The sequence below is a fragment of the Thermobia domestica genome, chromosome 6 (assembly GCF_964235325.1).
Source record: "Thermobia domestica chromosome 6, izTheDome1.hap1.1, whole genome shotgun sequence".
Classification (NCBI taxonomy): domain Eukaryota; kingdom Metazoa; phylum Arthropoda; class Insecta; order Zygentoma; family Lepismatidae; genus Thermobia; species Thermobia domestica.
The window spans coordinates 182408572-182432188 of NC_137459.1; the positions used below are offsets into that span (position 1 = coordinate 182408572).

The 23617-nt window shown below is 36.2% G+C and overlaps 1 protein-coding gene and 1 long non-coding RNA gene across 5 annotated transcripts in view; one reads left to right on the forward strand and one right to left on the reverse strand.

Moving 5' to 3' along the window:
* The window catches only part of LOC145688349 (cadherin-like and PC-esterase domain-containing protein 1), a 1309510-nt gene that overhangs the window by 400865 nt on the left and 885028 nt on the right, over positions 1-23617 (reverse strand). The gene's annotated exons all lie outside the window — the stretch shown is intronic.
* The window catches only part of LOC145688351 (uncharacterized), a 107871-nt gene continuing 106674 nt past the window's right edge, over positions 22421-23617 (forward strand). Inside the window, exon 1 of the long non-coding RNA XR_014131883.1 lies at positions 22421-22510. This is a non-coding gene — a long non-coding RNA (uncharacterized LOC145688351). The remainder of the gene's footprint in view (positions 22511-23617) is intronic.

Consider the following 23617-nt stretch of genomic DNA (forward strand, 5'->3'; position numbering starts at 1 on the left):
TGGTTTGACATTTTTTCGTTTGATATTTTTAGTTTAAAAATTTTTGTTTCGAAATTTTTGTTTGAAAACTGTTTCAAAATTTTGTTTGAAACTTTTCGTTCGAAATTTTTGTTTGAAAAATTTTTGTTTGAAATTTTTGTTTCAAAATTTTGTTTGAAAATTTTTTGTTTGTAAATTTTTGTTTCAATTTTTTTGTTTAAAATTTTTTCGTTTGAAATTTTTCGTTTCCAAAATTTTTTTCTGTTTAAAAATTTTTGTTTGTTCAGTTTTGTTTGGAAATTTTTGTTTCAAATTTTTTTGTTTGAAAATTTTTTGTTTGAAAATTTTGTTTGACATTTTTAAAAGTTTGTGCACTCATTAGTAAAGAACCGGAACTGTTTAGAACTAAAACCTCTGGCAACATTGTGGTGCAATAGTACACGTCAGAACATGGGGTTGTACTTGCAATGAAAAAAACAATTCATTGAAATGGATCATTTTATTACACTCCACATACATCCATACCAGATAGTGGTTCTGGATATTGTCGATACAATGTATTTTGAACTTCTTGCACTAGTTTGTCTTTAGCATATAATTTTAATTCCAATTGAAGTCTTTTAAGGTCTATTGCGATATCAATTGGTGGAAACTCAATGTCCATTTGATCACAAATAAACTGTTTATCAATACAGTTATGCACCCACGAACGATGTTGACAACCATCACAATATCTAGATACATGTTGTACAATATGCATAACACATTTTTCAAAATAGTACTTTTTCAGGAATATACTTGTTTTGTTGCACACTTCCACTGCATGTTTCACACACTGAAATACGCTGATGAATTTGTTCCATTCCGTTTGTGTTAGATACACCATGTTGCGAGGGACATGGAATGTACTCTTTTTACGTAACAGCACCATCTTCTCTTCGAGGACTGTACGCAGCATCACTTCATGATTTGAGCCTAATGATTTGACTATGGTCACATTTAGCTCATCATGAAAATAATCGTTCATTTGGTCGATTCGTGAACATAATATTTGCCATTCTTCACAGGCCAGTTGTACACCAAATTGTTCTGCTTTGCCCAATCGAATTACTGGTTCAAATGTTCTAGCACTGATACCAATCATCACATGTTTTGTTTGAAATATATTTATTGGATAATAGCTTGCGAAGATGAACTCTTTATCGTTAGAAGTACACATCTTTCCTCCTGAAAAGCACTTGCTCAAATGATTTCGTGGGATGACAGTGTATTGGTTGATTTATAGAACTACGGCTGACGTCATTGGTAAGGAATGTGCTGACGTTTGAATTCATGATTTCATCACAGTTGCTGACGTCATGCCGACCAACCAAATTCATACAACTACGGCTGACGTCATTGTAAAGAAATGTGCTGACGTTTGAATTCATGATTTCATCACAATTGCTGACGAATCTGGCTGTGTACTAAATTCAAATTGATGACTTCGACCCAAGAATCCTTTGTAACATAAAGATACAGATCCAGTATTTAAGAAACGCAGCAGTTCTTCTTGTTTTGATGCTTCCATGGGTAAATATCTTGCTGGTAAAATTATATTCTTATCATTTTCAAGCTTCACTACGGTTCTTAATCCAAACTTTGTAGGGATCATTTGGCTAGCTAAGATTCTATAAGGTACATTCTGTTGTAAATCAGTAATCTTGGTAAATGATTTCATCACATCACGCGTGTTTAGAAACTGCAAACAAGTAGCCATGATGATGTTATGATGAATACTAACTCGAACGATACTTATATATGATGAAAAACTGATGACGTTGCATTATCATGTTCTGACGTGTACTATTGCACCACAATGTTGCCAGAGGTTTTTGCTCTAAACAGTTCCGGTTCTTTACTAGTGAGTGCACAAACTTTTAAAAATGTCAAACCAAACTTTGAAACAAAAATTTAGAACAAAAAATCTTTGAAACAAAATTTTGAAACGAAAAAAAATTCAAACAAAAAATTTCAAACGAAAAAAATTCAAACAAAATTTTGAAGCGAAAAAATTTTCAAACAAAATTTTGAAACAAAAAATTTGGAAACGAAAAATTTCAAACAAAAAATTTTAAACAAAATTTTCGAACAAAAATTTTCAAACAAAAAATTTCAAACGAAAAAATTTTCAAACAAAAATTCCAAACGAAAAAATCCCAAACAAAATTTTGAAAATTTTCAAACAAAAAATTTTTAAAACGAAAAATTTCAAACCAAAGTTTCAAACAAAAAAAATTCAAAAACTTTTTAAATGTTAAAACAAAACTGAATGCAGAAAAAGATTTAAAACTCATCAACCTATCAGATTGCACGAAAGATAGTGATCAACCAATCAGATTGCAGGAAAGATAGTGATCATCCAATCAAATTGCATTAACAATAACTTTGCTAGTGTCAGATTACATCACCTTATGATTAAATTTCAAACTGTTGTAGCATGTATTGCCTTTCGTCTATGAGTCATAAGATTCAATAAGGTTAGCTATCAGATTTCAAATCAATCACCACCAATGATCTTAGACTATGAGCTGTGACTAAAGTTCAATGTATTGTTTCAAATTTCGCACCTTATGTTAAAATTCTGTTTATCACCATTCCCAAATTTAAAGAATACTTCTCTTGATATACCTAAGTCTTAGAGTTAATCATATCAATAAGGTCAATAAGGTCAATAATGTCCGTCAATTGTTTACCTGAGTAGAACCAACTGTTTTCTAGAAGTGTGTGTGTACTCAAATTTAAGAAGTACCACAACAAAGGAAATGAATCCCTGTACACTACCTCATCAAGGACAATCACGTGGTACAACGTCTTGCTTACGTTTATATTTGGCGGGAATAATCAAAACCAATGACGCATTCTCAAATTATCCTACAAAGTTTCAATGTACCAATGTTCTGGACTCCTAATCCCATCATAGGTTAATAACTGATCACGTGATCATACTCATATTTGACAATGATTTACCCAATGAATGAGATATTATCCAATTACCAATTATTGATATGACAATAAGAAATGTACCTCCTCCCAAAATTTAAGATTGGTACACAAATACACCTGTGTCTTATGAAAAAGTAATAAATCCTGTAGTTATTCAATAATAAAGCCGGTCAATAACCTTTAAATTTTGAATATTTGGTCATAAGAGGAACACCAATGGGTCCTAGAAAACGTTTACCAAATTATGTTATTTTATAATTCCCAAATTTAAAAGAGAACATAAACATATAAAGGTAATAAACCATATAACGTGCTAAATAGGAGTCAATAACCTCCGAAATTTGATTTTTGGTAGTTCTTTACCCATGAAAGGGAACGATGTGGACCATCCAAATTTATAGTGGTACATATTGAAGACCTGTACGAAGATACCAAATGCTTATATTAAACAATTTCTAAAACTGAGTGGATGAGTCAAGATACCCCTCCCAAATTTTTAAAGGGTGCATCAATGTACTCATGTCTTATGATAGGGAATGAACCTATATACATGACCATATGACCATATACGGTAATAAGACCGCATCAAACGGGATAAATTGGGCCAAAAACCAAACACGTGATACAACGTTTATATTTTGGCATTTTTTTTTTACTCATGAAAGGGAACAAGGCGGACCACCCAAATTTATCATGATACATATTGAGGTCATGTACTATGATAGCGAATGCTTAAATTGAAAAATTTCCAAAATTTAAGGGATTGGCTATGGTACCCCTCCCGGGGTGCATCAATGTACCTATGTCTTATGATAGAAAATGGACCCCTATACATGACCATATAATCATATTAGGTAATAGGACCTCATCCAAGTGAATAAATTAGGTGAAAAACGAAACACGTGGTTGTACTAAAATTTGGCAATTTCGTACCCATGAAAGGGAACGAGATGGACCACCCAAATTTATCATAATACATATTAGGGTCCTGTACTATTATACCAAATGTTTAAATTGGGCAATTTCCAAAATAAAGAGGTGGGCCAAGGTACCCCTCCCAAATTTTTTAAGGGTGCATCAATATACCCATGTCTTATAATAGGGAATGGACCAATATACATAACCATATAATCATATAAGGTAATAGGACCTCATCCAAGGGGATAAAATCGACCAAAAACCAAACACGTGGTACAACGTATTGCTTACGTTTATATTTTGACAATTTTGTACCCCTAAAAGGGAACGAGTTGGACCACCCAAATTTATCATAACAGATGTTAGGGTCCAGTACTATAATACCAAATATATAAAATGAGCAATTTCCAAAATTTAAGGGGTGGGCCAAGGTACCCCTCCCAAATTTTTCAAGGAGTGCATTAATATACCCATATGTTATGAAAGGTAATGAACCCCTGTATACGCCCATATAACTATATAGGATAATAATACCTCATCAAAGGGGATAAAATCGACCAAAAACCAAACACGTGGTATAACGTATTGCTTACGTTTATATTTTGGCAACTTTGTACCCCTAACAGGGAACGAGGTGGACCACCCAAATTTATCATAATACATGTTAGGGTCCACTACTATAATACCACATATATAAAATGAGCAATTTCTAAAATTTAAGGGGTGGGCCAAAGTACCCCTCACAAATTTTTAAAGGAGTGCACAAATGTACCTATGTCTTATGATAGGGAATAGACCCCTATACATAACCATATAAGGTAATAGAACCTCATCCAAGAGGATAAATTGGGCCAAAAGAACAAACACGTGGTACAACGTATTGCTTACGTTTATATTTTGGCAATTTTGTAGCCCTAGAAGGGAACGAGGTGGACCACCCAAATTTATTATAATACATGTTAGGGTCCAATACTATAATACCAAATATATAAAATGAGCAATTTCCAAAATTTAACGGGTGGGCCAAAGTACCCCTCCCAAATTTTTAAAGGAGTGCACAAATGTACCCATATCTTATGAAAGGTAATGGACCCCTATACATGACAATATAACTATATAGAATAATAACACCTCATCAAAGGGGATAAAATCGACCAAAAACCAAACACGTGGTACTACGTATTGCTTACGTTTATATTTTGGCAATTTTGTACCCCTAGAAGGGAACGAGGTGGACCACCCAAATTTATCATAATACATATTAGGGTCCTGTACTATGATAGCGAATGTTTAAATTGGTCAATTTCTAAAATTTAAGGGGTGGGCCAAGGTACCCCTCCCAAATTTTTCAAGGGGTGCATTAATATACCCATGTCTTATGAAAGGGAATGGACCCCTGTATACGCCCATATAACCATATAGGGTAATAACACCTCATCAAAGGGGATAAATTAGGTCAAAAACCCCCGAAATTTGACTTTTTGGCAATTTTTTACCCATGAAAGGGAACGACATAGACACCCAATACTGATAGAGGTACATACTATGGTCCTAGGCTACCATACCAAATTTTTAATTTGGCAATTTCCAAAATTTAAGGGGGGTCGTCCTATGTACCCCTGCCAAAATTTAGGGGGTGGGCCATGGTACCCCTGCCAAAATTTAGAGGGGTTGGTCCTATGTACCCCTAGGTCATTGACCCCGGCCAGGGACCATGGGTCCTGAGGCAGGGACCCAGGGGCCAAAAAGTGTCCTCAAGTCAGTCCCATACTACTCACGACATCGTTGTTCAATGGTCTCTACGTAGTGTGACGTCAGTGTTTTTTATTCTTGAGCGCAGGCAGTTGTTCCAAAATGGCTGACAATGAATGTTCGTCTTGATAGCGTGCTGTAGTTGAACTTCATGTTAATGAGCAAATTCCAGCTGTTGAAATTCACAATAGACTACAACATTTATACTGAGATGTATTTATGGATTCTAGTAATGTTGGAAGACGGTAAAACATTTTAAAGGAGAGAAAACGAGCATTAAAGATCAGGCTCAGAGTGCTGGCCACGAACTACCTCCACGAAACATAATATCGAAGAAATTTACAACAAATGTAATTAAAGAAAATGATCGATCGCTATGGATACAACTGTAATAATCCTTGTTATAATATACAGTGTAGTGCAGGAAATTATATACAAAGTGAGGCTTTCGACAAATTTGTAACCGCTGCGTACCATATTTACTAACGGCTGAATACTCATACAAGGTTCAGCGTAAGAAGACCGCTCAAGAACTTCTTTAAAGATACCAAAAGGAAGTTATGATTTTTTATCGAACATTATGACCAGTGATGAAAACTAGTTCCTTCATTATAATTGTTGGCAAAAAAAAAAGAAAGAAATAAGCAAAAAAGAAAGAAAAATAAAAGAAAGGAAAAGAAAGAACAGTACTGTCTGCTGGCAAAACTATGAACACCATCCTCTAGGATACAGAGGGATGCATTCCGGTTGAATTTCTTTCATCTGGAGATATTCTAAATTATTTCCGTTGCCGTTATGTATTGTAATGTTCCACGTGTTTCTGAGTACAAAACAATATCATGTGCTCCTGTTTGTAAACATCATCACATGTACTTACGTTGGAGTACTACACACCACGTGGGATTACTACAAGGAGCAGACGACGGGCACCAGCACCTCCTACAAGTCACATGACGCTATGGCAGCAGCAGCAGCACCACCACCGGGACGCTTATATGTTGGACAGCAGCCAGCTGATAGTCACCAGTCTTCGATTGATCTCCCTCCTCTTGCTTGCCTGGAGCACTAGGAGAACCCAACCTCAAAGCCTCAAGTCTGCTGCATGACTCATGATTATTGCTTTCCTGCTGGATTTGCCTGCTTCGGGGATCTATGACTTTCTGCGGAGCATTGAGTATTAGTACAATAGAGAAAATTGTACTAAAGTATTTCTCTAAATACTATTGCTATTAGAGGATTTTTATAAATAAAGCGGTAGTGGGAGTCGATTCTTGACTTTGATTTCATCAATCTAGCTCTACCTAGCAGAACTTTTACAATATAAATGCTTTACAAGATCCGTCGTACAGTGCAGGATGCACGACCTGAAAGGCAATCGTCATTCAACATGATAATGCACGCCATCACCCTGATTAGTTGGCAGAGAAAGAAACTGATAATATAGTGTAAGGAATTCTTCCTCACCCTTCCTACAGTCCTAGTATTGCACCCTCCATCATCTGCTCGATTTTTTGGAAGATCAGCTACTAGATCAACACTACTAGACGACAGAAAACATACAAAAATCCGTGTGCCAGTGCCTGCGAGTAGCTGAGTCAAGAGTTTTGCCGCAACTGTATTTGGAAACTTCTAAAACGTTGGGACAGATTCATGCAAAGAAGCAAATCTTTGAAACGAAATGAAATGTTTCGGTTCAACGTCCCATAATTATGCCCATTAGGCTAAGGGAGATGAGTGATTAAGGCAAGTGAATGATGATGGTTTAATTGATGGAATGACAACGTGGGAGGTAACGGGAGTACCAAGAGAAAATCCACGGGCACGATATTGTCCACCAGGAACTTACTTGGCTTGCTATCGAATCAGGAACCCCACACATCAGAGGTAAGCGCTCTACCATTGAGTCGCCATGTCCTCGTATGCAAAGAAGAGAGACTTTCTTGAACAGCAAAGTATGGAGGTAGATTAAAATGTAATTTGTATTTTATAGATAAAACCAAACCAAAGTTCATGAAAAACATTATTGCTCATTACTTAGAGTATGACACTCTTAGCCAGTCTCCTTCAAATGGTTGACTGTTATAGCTCGTGATAATGCAAGAAATGATTTCCTCCCAACAGGAATCTTAAACGACAAGTCAGATGACAGTCATGGCTGGTGTTCATTAATGCTGTTCACACTACATGACATTTTCTTTTCTTTTTTTTTTTTTCTTAATCATATATCTGAAAGTAGATCGATTTTCTGTTACGAAAACGGAAATTAAATTTCGGTTTTCAAAGAATAAAATGACTTCAAAACCCTACAATATTTGGCAATTGCCAATTTTGGTCGTATCCCTATTGCAAAAAGTGCTTTCACGTAAAGAAGGATGCTCAAATTAGAAAGAACGGAATTACTTTCAATTCTATTTTTTTAGGATTACTATTATCCTAGGTTTGAAATATTTCCTATATAACAAGTGCTCGAAACGCGAAATGTCACACGCTAGCGCTGAAAGTCTATATATTTTGCATAGGGTCTATGAATTTTCAAGTGTACCGTCGAATTAAAAGCTTTACATTTGCAGTCTCACTATGAAAGCTGCCGCTATGTAAATTAAATAGAAAGAGTTGAGTTGAGTTGAATTTGAGTTTAACGTCCCGTTCAGCAGCGAGGCTATATGAGACGTGGACCTACTGATTAACGTGGAATCAGAACCACATGAGCTCCCACCGGGAATCGAAACCGGGTCTCCCACGCCATTAAATACAGGGTGCGGCACGTAAAACCGGCCCGTAAAGTGAACACATAAAATGAAATGTAATGTATTGAATATGATTAACTACAACACATAAATGAAATGTAATGTATTGAATATGACTACTCACCTTCACAGCAGCCTTCACAGCAGATGCTGAAAGTGTCCTCCGCCCACTTCAACACACATGTGAGCACGATTGAGGGGATTCATATATACCCTTGTCAGTTCTTGTGTTGTAATGCTATTGGTGACATCCTGGATCCTGGTCTTGAGTTCTTCAATTGTGTGTGGATTTGTTTCGTATACTCTTCCCTTTAACAATCCCCATAAGTAAACGTCACACGTGGACAAGTCTGGTGACCAAGGAGGCCACAAGTCTTTGCTGATTGTCCTCTCTGGTGTAAACATCTCATGCACAAGGGACAATGATGCAGCTGATGTGTGGCATGTTGCACCGTCCTGCTGAAAGTAACATAACTGACGCTCCTCTTCGGTCAAGTGTGTATAAAACTCCTCCAGGATTCCCATATACACGTCACTGTTCACTGTCGTCTCAAAGAATATGGGCCCAATAACGCGTGTGGCGGAAATGGCACACCAAACACCAAACATCTCATCATGCAAGGGTACCTGGTGGATTGCGTAGGATTGCATGTGGATTTTCTGTCGACCAATACCAGTTGTTTTGGGAATTTACGTACCCAGACAGGTGGAACCACGCCTCGTCACTCATGATGAGCATTAGTGGATCCAAGAAACCACTGGCAACATTGCTCAACAGCCATGAACAGAAATGCACCCTCTTCTGCAGGTCAGGCTCCTTCAGTTCTTGCACAACACTTATCCGGTACGGTTTTAACTTCAGTCCCCTTAAAACACGTCTGCAACTTCTCTCACTCGCATGAACCTGTTGACTCAATCTCCTGGTTGACTTTCGAGGACTTCTTGTCATTATCTCCTCCACCTGCATCTTTAATTCAGGTGTGCAGACAGGTGGTCGTCTGTTCCTGGGAGCATTTTGAACCGATCCTGTACGCCGCCATTTTTCAATCAATTATTGAATGGTGCTTTTTGCTGGTACAGAACGTCCTGGAAATTTCTCCCGAAACAAATTATTTGTTTTCACAAAAGATCCAGTGAGAATGAACCCTTCAACAATGGCAACACGCTCGGGTATCGAATACGGCATTATCACACACTGACACTCACCCGGCTTAACACAACGAGGCCTTTTTCTCAACTGGTTTCGACAAGTTTCACTGGCTGCGGCTGCACGTGACTGCTGCAGGTCACGTAAGTTGACCCGACCTCGACACGCCATCGCTTGGTAGGAAGGTAGATTATTTAAGTGTTGCCAAAACACAATATACCAGAATATTACGACGGGCCGGTTTTACGTGCCGCACCCTGTACAAAGAAGGTCGGAATATATCATACCGGAGTATACAATCCATTTCGAGCATTGGGTAACGTACTCGTAACATACGCCGTAATACGTAAATATCTTCGGGGCTACGACGCACGAAGGTATTTTCGGGGCCCCAGTCAGCGAGTTGGCCACAATGGAGGTGTATATTTGTATCCCTCTAATCAAAGAACTGTTCTGAAGAATAACAGTTGAAACATAATCTTCTTGTCAGAAGCCATAATAACGAACCCCTCGAGTTGATCTATAACCCAATTGGTTCTGGGAGGCCCTCTTTCCTCGGGGTTACTAGCTCCCTTTTTCTTAGAGCCACGAATGGTTCACATTAAAAAGAGACAAGTCGCTGACAAGTCACTTGAAGTCAGCCTACTAGATCTTTCGGTTTCAACAATGATGCGTCACGCATCACGCTACTAATATGAAACTTTAAAATAAATGAATAAGAGAAAAAAACTTAGATATTCAATAATATGTAATATGAGTATCGAACAGTGGATATAGGTCAGGTCTGGACCCCTTTGTCCATGGACATCGGTGAGCTGTATGGTTTGCACCACTGATTTTTAAGTTCTTTTCATACGTAGCAACTGAGTTGCGCCACTGAACTGTGCCAGTGAGTTGCGCCACTAGTATAATTGGAAATGTAAACCAAGCAACTGACAGCATACACCGACACTTTTTGTGTTTTTGTTCTTTTTTTTGTCTTTCAACATCCACAAATTTTCTCTGTAGTGAGACAGGGTTGACAGGACACAAGAATTATATAGAAATATGTAGCACATAGGCTACTAGGCTATATTAGATGTGGATCTGTGGCTTTAATTCAAAAGCACAGTAGCGGTGCACGATGCCTCAGTAGTAGAGCAAGTATCTCTGGTGCCTGGAGTCTCTGGATCGATCTCCGAACAAGTAAGTTTGTGATGAACATCGTGTCTGTGGTTATTCGGATTACTCAGTTTCCTCCAACATTCTCATTCTACCAATTCCTCCATCATCAATCATTTACTTTAATCATCGTCTGCTTTACCCTTACGGGCATACTTATGGGACGTTAAATTGAAAGATTTCACTTCATTTCATTTTCAAACTACAGTACCTACCACCGGGAATCAAACCTGGCCTCCTGCATAGGCAGCAAAGTTCTAACCACTTAACCAGCAGGAATTCAATCGATTTCGTCAACAACATATTTTCCTCCTTTACTTCTTTCCTTCGTGGTTGGATAATAATAATAATAATAATAATAATAATAATAATAATAATAATAATAATAATAATAATAGATTCGGAAATGCTTCATTTCACAAATAATGATGGCTGGAAATCAGATGATTAATATACAAAGAACAAACATAATAGACGAACGACTAGTTGGTTCCCACTTCACGTTACGGAAAGATCAGGATTATACAGGTAATTTGGAAGATGGTAGTAATATGAAAAAGAAGGCAACAATCTGTTCCTGACAGATGCGTTCATCACAGGGATGATACCGCCTTTTAACTCAAAATATAGGCCATAGTTGTTTTAAAACAGTGAAGAACTTCAGTATATGGCGTATATTACTGTAAATTTTAAACAATTGAGCATTTTCCGTCTCTGATCAGTAATAAAATTATTATTATTATTATTATTATTATTATTATTATTATTATTATTATTATTATTATTATTATTATTATTATTATTATTATTATTATTATTATTATTATTATTTTACAGAAGATACATTGGCAAACTCCTTGCAGTGGCGGCTACTGCAGTGTCCCCGTACGAAAGCTTCTATTTAAAACAATGTTTCTTCAGAAGTGGCGACTATTAAGAGTTACTTGAGACGGTTGTGCTAGAGCAGACGGTGGCAGCAATTGTTTTGGTAGATGCAACTGAGGTTGCCCCGTATGAGGCTCCAATTTAAAGTTGTGTTTCTCCAGCAGTGACTCCAGTCGGTGGCGAAACTCAGTGGCCGTATGAAGAAGGGTTTATGACCATATTTCTACTACTGGTTTATAGTAACTTCCTTTTATTGAGAATGAATGATAGGAAGAACAAAAGGAAATATGAAGTTGGTAATTTTTAGCAACACATTATCGCCAACGGAAATTGGTCGTCGAATGTCAGGTACACCAAAGTTTCGCGCAACAGACACTAGACCATTGGAGCGTGCTTTTTTTTTGTAATATAAATGCGTTTACGCATAACATGTGATAAAGCCATTCAATTCTGTTCGGGCAAACCGAATTTATCGAATTGCAGTTTTGTGTTATGATATCAGTACAACTGTATACCACAACTACATAGATATTCTCTAGAACCTTGTTTCTAATTTATTTCTTCTATGTTCGTGTAATCTCGATCAGATGAAAACACATGTAAATATACTCACGAGTCATTAACTTATATTACAACTGATTTTTTTTAACGTTATTTTTTTGCCATAATTTACATACGAACAAAACAATATGTCAAGCAGTAGCGTAGCTAAGATTATTTTAAGGAGGTAGGAAGGGAACCATTAAAATTTTGAGGAGTTATCCGTGTTTAATGCGCTTTGCTGAATAAAGAAAAAAATAACATACGCAAATAATTATAAATTCAGCTGCAGTATTCAGTTGGTACATTGTTAACTTAGCATTAGGGTTTTCAGGTAAAGTGCCCAGTTTATCGTCCCACAATTGTTCCCGTTAGGCTAAGGCAGACGAATGATAATGGAAAAAATGGTGGGAGGAAACGGGAGTACCCAAGAAAACCCACGGAACCATGTGGGCCACCACAATCTTACTTGCCTTGGGATCGAACCTGGATCTCACTCACCAGCGGTAAGAGCTCTTATCACTGAGCCTTCATCCCCCTAGATTTTTAAAAAATAACTTTCTCAAGACATTTTTAAAAAACCTTTTTGGTTCGATTTGTTTTATATTGTTTATTATTTTTTAATCATAATAAAACTCATTTTCTGTCGTTGTAGATTCTTTTTCCCTTTCCTACATGCTTGCGGAGACTCGATGTCTTTCGACATTATAGTCTACCTGATGAAGAGACTCAAAAATTACATACTGCAATAATATATACAGGATGAACCTGAAAGATATACACAATCTACGAAAAGTAATTCGTGACATCAAAACTAGTTAAGTGTGGCTATGAACATCAGGAAAGTGGTACGTTAGGCAGTTGCGCAAGCAGAGATAGTTTGTGCGCATCTTTCTGTTCCGTTCCAATTGTCACGATTCAACTGTTGATTCCAAGTTGGCACCCTGTCACTCATACACGACGCGGAATTCGACAACATACAAGAGGATTTTTTGTCTTTTTTTGATGTCACGAATCACCTCCCGAAGTGCGCATGTTTCAGGTTCATCCTGAGTATATATAAGAGGTAGAGTGAAGAATTTGTTCCAAGACTATAAAATCATTGGGTGCGATTGATTGTAAAGGGTTACAGCGAACCACAGTGCCTACTAGGTTTTAGTATTAATCTCATTTCTTTATTTTACCCACGAAAGAATTTCCCTTTCTGTCTATTTTTAAGAGCATTAATTGCATTTTTATTATTATTATTATTATTATTATTACTATTATTATTATTATTATTATTATTATTATTATTATTATTATTTACTTTTTTGTTATAAGATGCGTTTAGATTTTCTAAACGAGCAATAGATTACTTCGCTTCCTACTTGTGCAATCGAGAGCAAGCTGTCTCTTACAAGGGATATATTACCACGAAATTTGCCACATTATCAGGTGTTCCTCAAGGATCCCACTGAGGTCCGCTATTATTTCTTCTTGTAATTAATGATATTTCAACCTATGTAAAAAAAAACTCTCACTTTCTGTTGTTTGCCAATGATCTGAAATTATATTCTAAAATAAGCACAATAGATGACTGCACACAACTCGAGCAGGATTTACAGGGTATTGGGCAATGGTGTGATAAAAACAAACTTTCATTGAATATCTCTAAATGCAAAGTTTTTATCGTTCTCGAGGAAAGAAACTCCCATCAATTATCCGTATATAATTAATGGCATATCTCTGTATAAACCAAATCCAGTTAAAGATTTAGGAGTAATTTTTGATTCAAAATTGACCTTCTCTCATCACATCGATGGAATCTCTAACGCTGCATTCAGAAACCTGGGTTTTATCTATAGAATGGGTAAAAAGTTTAGAAACGAGTCACCATTCATTAAACTTTATAATTTGAGCGTAAAGTCCCGATTAGAATATGCGTGCGTTATTTGGACACCGAATGTAAATAAATACTTACAAGCAATATAAAACATACAACTTAAATTTCTAAAAATGCTTACGTACAAGAAAACAGCTTTCTATCCCACACAGATTCCCTACGTGGACTTAGTAAGGAGTTTGAATTTCCTAACGTTGACGAATCGACAAAAGATGTTTGATTTACTATTTTTATATAAAGTATTAGAAAATAAAATTGACTGTCCAGAGCTACTCACGAAAGTAGGGTTCCAACAGGCAGAACAAGACCAGGGAATACTGGTATATTTTTCTGTGAAAAGGACACGAACAAATATTCTCATTGTCAGTAAATCTCCGCTGTGGAGAATGTGTGACTCCTAAAATGAATTAAGTCATAATATTGATGTATTAGATATATTCAGTATGTCAGAATATGTATTTAGAAACAGGATTATTACCGAGTACCTGATACTCGAAGTGAATTGATTAATTGTACGGGTAAATGTATATATGTCTATGTATGTATTATATGACACTATAATTAGGTATTAAGCCTGTTGTGTTGTTTTGTAGATAAATAAATAAATAAACAGATTCAATATGTACAATGAAACATGAAGTATAACTCCACTTAACATATGAAGTCACAACATCTTAATATACTGCTAGACAATTAGACCTAAATTCAGTACTGAGTCGTTATACCAGCTTGAAATATGACACGAAGTGTATGATTTATTTGCAGTTATAAAGTGATGATCCATTTTTACTAAATAGCTTATGATTATATAACTTGCATTTACCGACAACAATAACAATTGATGAGCAATCAACATAACAGTGCTGCACAGTTCTTTAATGAAAGAAATCTGTATCGTGATGCAATGTCTGGCATAACTTATGACAATTCACTACGTACTTAGCTACTTACTATGACTACTACTTATGAATGAACAAGCCTTATAATAGTACAAGAGGTCAATATCAAAACATTTACAGTGCACAACTCCATGATGTATGTTTTGTGTTTACATAAGAGCATATTCTTTCCAAATGGTCTGTTTCTTTTCTTATTGTCTGTTCAAGTAGGACTAATGAACAGACCTATTTGGCTTTGAACGGGTTTATGTAAGCAAAGGTTAACATCATTTTGCATTTATTGAACTGTGGTTTGACAGGGGAATAAAAAGAAAACAGTATCGTAGCAGCAGATGTGACCGAAGAGTCAGAAGCGAGCGAGCGTCCAGCAGAAGTGGAACTGTTGTGTTCAATTGCAAAGTCAAAAAAACTCTTTCCATCTGGCGTCATCCTCGGTGTCTCACTCCCCGAAAAACTACTTTATGCTCTTCACTTCACAGCACCCCCCTTCACCCTTATCTTGTAACGCAACAATATCACCGTATCTGATTTGATAAATGTGGGCACTTTTTCGGTTGGATGCTGCGCCACACTGCGGCAAAAAATCGAAACTGACAAATAATGTAGCGTGCACGGCTGACTGCTAGTGGAGCAGAATAAAGCCTGCTCATGCAAATTTTCAGAAAATGAGGCCTGGGGGAACGCTTTAGGATATGTTCCCAAGAGAGCTTGAATGATAAAGAGGCTTCTGTAAGCTCTTAACAGCCCATTCTACCTGTTTAATTCGGTTTGTTAGATTTCGTATTATGGACGGTCGTATTGTTTCCACCACGTCAACTTCAATTAAAGTTGTTGAATAAAAAGTACTTCTTCGAAATATTGGTTTATGGGGGACACTCATCTTTACGATCAGAGTTGCTGAGCTCATATAGTCTTGTTTATAGACATTTGTTTAATGCAATTTATTACATTAGCACAGCTAATCCGCACAGACGACACAGGTAAACATTCTGTGTAATGAATCCCCTTTCCGCCCTTCATCAAGCCCACTTTTGATTTGTCAAAGAGCAAGCACTATTTACTAATCACCAGTTAAGCCCAGCCATATATTTTTAACTACGAAAGCCATAATAGGGACAAATATGGTCAGCGTGCATTCATAATAGCTAGCTGCAGGCTGTAGCTTAAACGAAATGAATTGGGTTCATGTTTTATTAAACCTATTCTAAATACTAAATATTTTATTTCATGCATATTCAGGAATGAACAGTTTTGTTAATTATACATAACGTTCTGCCTACCTCATGTCAATAAATTGGCTAGCGTGCAGGGAATTTGCAGATTTGACGAATTAATTGCAAATTAAAAATTGTACTGTTTCAATTTAATTACTCGAAAACAGGACAACGCCGTAACCATATTCAGAGCATTAACAATTTTGTGTTCCTACATTTAATGTTGTAATTATTTAATGACAACTTAGGCGTACACGGTGGCTTAGTGGTAAAGCGCTTACCTCCGGTGCGTGGGGGACCCTGGTTCGATCCCGCCCAAGAATGTTTGTGGTGGACAACATTGTGTCCGTGAATTCTCCCGTTTCCTCCTACGTTCTCGTTCCACTAATTCCTCCATCATCATACACTTGCCTTAGTCTGATTCTCGATGGTTCAGTGGTAGAGCGTTCACCTCTTGTGTGTCGGGTCCCTGATGCAATCCCAAGTTGACTTTGTGGTGGGTGCGCGTGTTTTTTTTCGGAGTTTTCTCGTGTCCTCCCACTTTCTTCATTCCACCATTTATTTCATTTGTCATTATTACTGTATCCTGTAGCTTAGCCGGCAGATATGTGGGACGTAAAACTGAATGATTTCAATTAATTTAATTTCTCTTGCCTTAATCATCCGTCTGTTAGTCTAAAGGGCATAATCGAGGGACGTTAAACAAACTAAAAGATTTAACTGCAACTTAAACTGTATTCGGTTTATTTCAGTTTCTTTCTTTTAAAACGGGTACCGATTATGCTGAACATGAATACTTTTATCAATTTGTTCTTTAAACAAGGATCGTAACCGTATCTATATTTAACCGTATCTATATTTGTGTAACCACGAGTTGGTTGGTGGATTAACTATGCTTGCCAGTAAACGAGGTATCAACTAGACAATACAATTATAAAGTATTTGGTTACCTAAGTGGGAAAAAATGGGTTTACTCTACAAAAAATATATATATCTTATGCAGAAATCCTACCCCACGATCTGGATTCAAAGACTGAAATTTGTTAACAAAATACTGGCATTTAGTCAGTCATCTTTCATCTCAAATTTGATTTATGGTAGAATCAAGGAACTATAACGGCTTTTCCAAAGCTACTCTTCAAAGTAAGAACTTTTCAGAACTTTTTTTTTAATGTTGCAAAGGAACTCAAACTGAGCTTTTAAAAAATTGTTTGTTCATTCTAGAATTTAGAGTAGAAAGTGAAATGAAGGACTTTAGATATGTTCTTATTAAACTATAATATTTTCCATAAGTAGAAGCTTTGCTTTGTATATACTGAAACACAAACAAACTATTTGCTGAGCAAAACAATATATTCACATAAAAAAATTACATGCGTGTTACAGTTTCGCCAACTAACATTTTGGCTTCATCAGATACAGTGTCTGATGAAGCCAAAATGTTAGTTGGCGAAACTGTAACACGCATGTAATTTTTTATGTGAATATATTGTTTTGCTCAGCAAATAGTTTGTTTGTGTTATTAAGCTAGTTTAACGTAACTCTCAAGGTTCCTGTTGAAGACCTCAATAAATAAATAGGAAACCGTGAGTAAAGAAGGACAGAAAGAATGATGCTGGGAGCATGGAATTGACCACTAACACAATGTAGAACATGATCCATCTGAGTGATCAAAATCTAAGTTTATTTCTAATTATTGTTACTACCTAGATATATTCTTAGTTATTGTGTATTAGGTTATTTATATTGAGGGGGGCATAAAATGAGGCTCAATGGGACACAGGAGTTTCACGGGACAATCATTTAAAATGAAATAATGACACCTCCACATAATGACACACATCAATATGATAGTATGTTAGCGGTAACAAAAGAGAAATTTAACTTTATTAAATTAATCAACTTAGCAACAATAACAAATTAACGATAAATTACCTCAGATACTCGCATCTAAACTTTCCTAATGTACTTAAATATAGAATTGAAGTATCTTATATTGTATGTGTAGAATGAAAGCCGTTTACAAATGCATGCATGACTTCGTTATGCGTAGTAGTTAGTATAAGGTCAGCATCCACATTCATCTCTGACGATAAATTGAAGGGTATAAGGATACGTTTGCAAGTAACAATATAAGCACAATAGTTGAACTGGACGATAATGAAAATCAGTAAAAGGAATGTGTATATTATAGTAGCTACGAATACGTAGAAGGAAAAAGTGGATAGTTTGCATCTTTAATTTTGGAATACAGCTAGTATATTCAATTTGCATGAAAGGAGAAAACTTTGGCAATACACCGTATATTCAGACTTTTTACTATAAAACGTGGTTTGGGGGGGGAGGAAAAACAATCATCCGCGCTAGGAATGCTTCAGCTAGTTTATTTGGGGATATTAAAATATGATTGAGGGGAAAATCCTCCATCTTCACCGGTAATTCGTATCCTATGTTAATATGGAATATGTTGCATCAGCAGAAGGATATGTTGGCCCATGTATTATTTTGGGAAGAAATTTTGATTGACAAGAGTCCTATGTTTGTAGAGAAGAAAGGAGGGGATGTTAAATGCAACTGCGTGGTCGAAGATGAAAATGATATAATTGTGGGAAAGTACGAAACAAGATATATATATATATACGGTGCTTGTACATCACTAAACAAAGACACTTCAGTTTCTTTGTTTTAAATTCAATATGTATTTTCATCCGTTCAAAAAATATTTTAGTTTCCTTTATTTTGTTGCTAAGTATTCATAATATTGTAATAAAGTGGTTGTGTATCCGCAACAAAAGCCAAAGGTACCTGTGTGCTTGAACACCAGCTAATTACACTGAACAAATGGTGTCAGAACGTAGATCATCTGTGACCTCAACTACACTAGCCAGAAATTGCGTTTATATGTAACGGCTCACTCACACAATGAAAACAACTGCACGACCTTGCCACTAGATGGCATATGTATTTGGGTCGGAAAACAAAAGCATTCGAGAACACGCACGCAAATTGGAACCACCCCAGTGGTAAACCAAGGTGGCAAACATCACATTCGGAGTACCACAGATCTTATGTCGTGGAGACAATCTGACAGATGGTTTACTGCGATAACCTTGCAGTCGCAAAGTATAAAAACCAAAATAATATGTTAACATCTCTCTCCTCTGGCATGGACCAAAGATTGTACTTGGCCAATAGCAGGGAAATACGTAGTCATGTATATATGCGGAAAATCATTTCAACAAAACAATTTTGAAAATGTATTTTGATCAATATTCTCCAAAGAACTTTTGTGTAAACTATAACTGCCTGCTTTTCTTTCCTACATAATAGAACAAATCTTTTTTTTAACCTTTCAACGTATTGAATGGTAGAATTAAATTCGCATTCTGCAAGTACATATTTCAAGTGCATAATGTCTTTTGAGCAATATGCGATCTAAATTAATACTATACAAATGAGTGACCTAACAGCCATTAAAGATGAAATTCTAATTTAAAGAAAAACTCCGATAAGTACAATTAGGTATATTGTTGTTGGATTAATACCCATTTTCATCCTTTGATAACTGCTTCAAGTAAAGAAACGTGAAAAATGAAAACAATCATATATGGCACGATATAAATAACAATAAAATATTCTCACTTTTCCTTCCAGGATTACTCCATTAAAAAAAACGGATCGACAAATATGCGGATCAATGTCAGAAAACAATACAATTTAGAAAAATAGTATCGAAATGCGAACTGTATGTATTAGTTTGTAAAAGTAGGATTTAGGATTTAGATTTCTGGGTTTATGGCATCTATGGCCATTCAGCCCGTCACGTATGAGTGATGACGTCTCTCGGCGAGCACACTATCCGGGGAACAGGAAGGAAGGAAGCGGCCTGGGACCTATAAGTTAGGTACCACCCCGGCATTTGCCTGGTGTGAATGAGAAGAACAGAGGGAAACCTCATTCAGGATGACTGGTCTGAAAAAGCTTTTTGCACGTTTTCGACTGAATGCCCCCACCGGGGATTGAACGCGGGACCGCTCGCACTAGTTCGTAAAAATGTCACTTCCTTGAAACTTCTATTTAAACCAACGTCAAAATTTATATTTTATCAGTTTTTTGTTTAGCTTTTTAATTCTTCACAGTAAAAAATTGTCTTATTTTCAGCATATAATACGCTGCCATTTTGTTAAACAAAACAAACTTGAGATTTTTTTTATCTCACAATATTTATTAACGATTTTTGCAATTGTCTAAATTTCTGAATATCCCGATTACCTCCAGAACTCATTCCAGATAATTGAAGTTCCACTTTTCACTATTTACATAACTTCTATCTAAATCATAATAAGTTGGTGTAAAAGACAAACCGATATACCATTAACCTTAGAGAATAATTCGTGTTCTTAACACTACAAGTATACGTGAGTACATTCTATCGGAGGAGTATTAAATAACGGGTGCAAGTAAACATTTCTACAATGAAATCATAATAAGTTTTGTTCTAGTACCCACTACCCACAATCCTAATTTAACTACACAATCTGTCGTTTTATTCTAGCTATCTAATATTCATTTTGCTACCTGCCTTCTTGGGACACAGGTAAAATGAAGTTGCAACTATACTCTTCTTTGTTTAAATCACTTACTGGTACTGTATAAATATGAAGGTAAATCGGCAAGAACCCTATTTCTAACATAACACTCAGAAAACAAGATACCCTAATCACGTAACGATATCAATCATTACATTTTGTTCCATACTCGAATCAATTACTGTCGCCCCCGAGACGAGGAAAAAGGTTATCTCGTCTCGTGTCATAAAGTTGTAGAAGTCTTGTCTCGTCTCGATTTTCAAAGAATTGTTTCTCGTCTCTCGATTCTACTCTCGGAAATATTTTTGTCGTCTCGAATGTTTTTCTCGTATCGTTTCGTAAATACATGTATAAAATGTATGCCCTATATTTTTTCTTAATTTCATCTACAAGTCATCAGAATCCTTCCGGTTGATGAAGGTCAATGAAGCGTATGATATAACACCATTCAAACCATATTTATTATTGGAATGCAATGTGCAATGACTTGGGTATCTTTAAATGCAAATCAATGCTCTTCAGTTTGTTCGTACAATCACTTTGTATATTTATAGTTTTTTTTTATACTATGAACTATAGAACACTAGAACAGTATTTGAGATCTAGGGCTTTGGTAAACTTTGGCCACGATATTTGAGAAATTTCTCGTCTCATCTCCAATTTTTAAGAGTATTCTCATTTCGACTTTCATCTCGTTTTCGGGACGAGACGAGAATTGTTTCGTCTTTTGGGATTTATTTTCGTCCCATTACTTTATTCATTAAAGTACAGCCCTACAGCCCTGGTGGGCTTTGGCTTCATTCACCAGGCGCCTCCATTCTTATCTGTTCTTTGCTTTTTCTATCCAGTTCTTAATTTTCAAAATTCTCATATCGTTGTTTACATCCTCGTATGATCTTTGTTTTGGTCTACCTCTTTTTCTAGTGGAAAATGTCTTTGCATGTAGTATCTTTTTGCTAGTCGTCCTTCTTCCATTCTATCTACGTGTCCCGTCCAGCGCAGCCGTTGCGCTTTTATAAACCGTACGATATCTTATTTTTCTTTGTTGATTCTGCTTCTCCATTCGTTATTTTCTCTGATTGGCCCGAAAAACTTTTTTTATTATTTTCCGTTCCAACATTCATAGTTTTTCTTGGTTTTATTTCAATAGCGTCCATACTTTTGAGCTGAAGTGACTATCCGTGTAATTATTGTTTTGTAAACCTTGTCTACCAGTGCTTTTGTTTTTGAGCATCTGTGCATTAGCATGATGTGCATTGTTTCCTGCTAGAATTCTTTCTATGATTGTAGTTGTCACGTTATTTCTGTTATCTATTGTCATTCCACAAACTACCTCTATAAAAATTGATGCGGTAGTACCGCAGGATTCTGAAACTTGGATATTTGGATAGGATACATATTAGTTTCTAAGTAAAGTCTTGACCCGACTACGGTACGTTCAATAGTTATGGAGCTATTGACCTTTAAAGTGCATTTTTTTCATGCCTTCGGCAGCCTATAACTCCGAAAGGAAGCATTTGTGCACCCAGGTTGGTCTATTCTTTTTGTCTTATCTTGGTGTCAGGAATCACCTCCCAAACGTTATCGGTGTTGTATTGAAACATCCTGTATATATATGCGTGTGTGTGTGTGGGGGGGGGGGGAGATGAGGCACATTGGAACAGCACTTTTTCTGCTTTACCGTTGGCTCCACTGTGTTGTATTGTGTCGTGTTTGAACACGAAACGGAAAAGGTCTCTCGTCATCAGTTCAGCAACGCAAGTGAAAGGTGCTGTAGAGGTAGCGGGCGAAAGTTTGTTTTTTGTAGAGGTAAGTATTTTTTTTTAAAACTCCTGTCTTTCTTTACTACATATTACATATAACTCACAACAGTAAATAGCATGTACTACCCAAATAGTATCACAACTGAAGTATAATTATATTATATTTCTGTTCCCGTGTAACTTGCTATTTAGTAGCGAGGATAGCTTTTATTTACAAACATGTCGATGGGGTGAATTGCAACAAGTTCCAACATGCCCCATTGCAATGAAAAAGATATTTTTGGCGGTTAAGCATTGCTATATGCACAATTGTTGTTGGTTATAAAACAAAGAGTATTATGATTGTAATTATTATTATTATTATTATTATTATTATTATTATTATTATTATTATTATTATTATTATATTTGGACAATAATAATGGCTTATTAGTTGCAGTGCCAAGTAGTAGTTGTTTCCCCTCATCTTCTCAATTAGAACTTCGGACTGCAAGTCAAAGTGAGCTTCATTGATCACCTGCAAATGAATTTAACAAGATAGTGCAGAATTCTTCAGATGTTCAAATGCCAAGGCCAAGTGGTCTTCCAGACAAACCTGACTTCTCTCCTGAACATGTACGGTCCTATCCACAAGCTGGACCTCGAAAACTGATAGCTCGGAAAAGGAAGAGATGTGCCATTATCACACTTCAGAAAAAAGTTGTATCGAAATAGAAAATAAGTGTCTAAATAAGGCGGAAATGTGAAATCAATATCTAACAAGAATTTATTCTCAAGACCTTGGACAGAAGATTGCATCTGTTTGGTTTGTGAAGAACCGTATGAAGAAGAGGGTGCAGAAGAAGATTGCATGTACGTTGTGAGAAGTGGTCTGATTGGTCGTGTGCCGATTGAAACTAGATTTGATAGCTAGATTGAAACTAGATTTGAACCAAGTTCGATTGTTGCAACTTACCCCAAATGGTTTTGCAATTTACCCCATGGGTGGGGCAAGTGTCAACGGTCAGACTTAGTTCAAAAAGTTGGAGCTAACAAATGTACCGTTCGATATTTTGCGCTTTTTTTTTTTTTGGTATGTAGCTAAGGCATGTACCTTTTAATCCACTCAATATAGTTTTTGTATCTGTAATAGTTTCCGATTAAAAAAATCAGA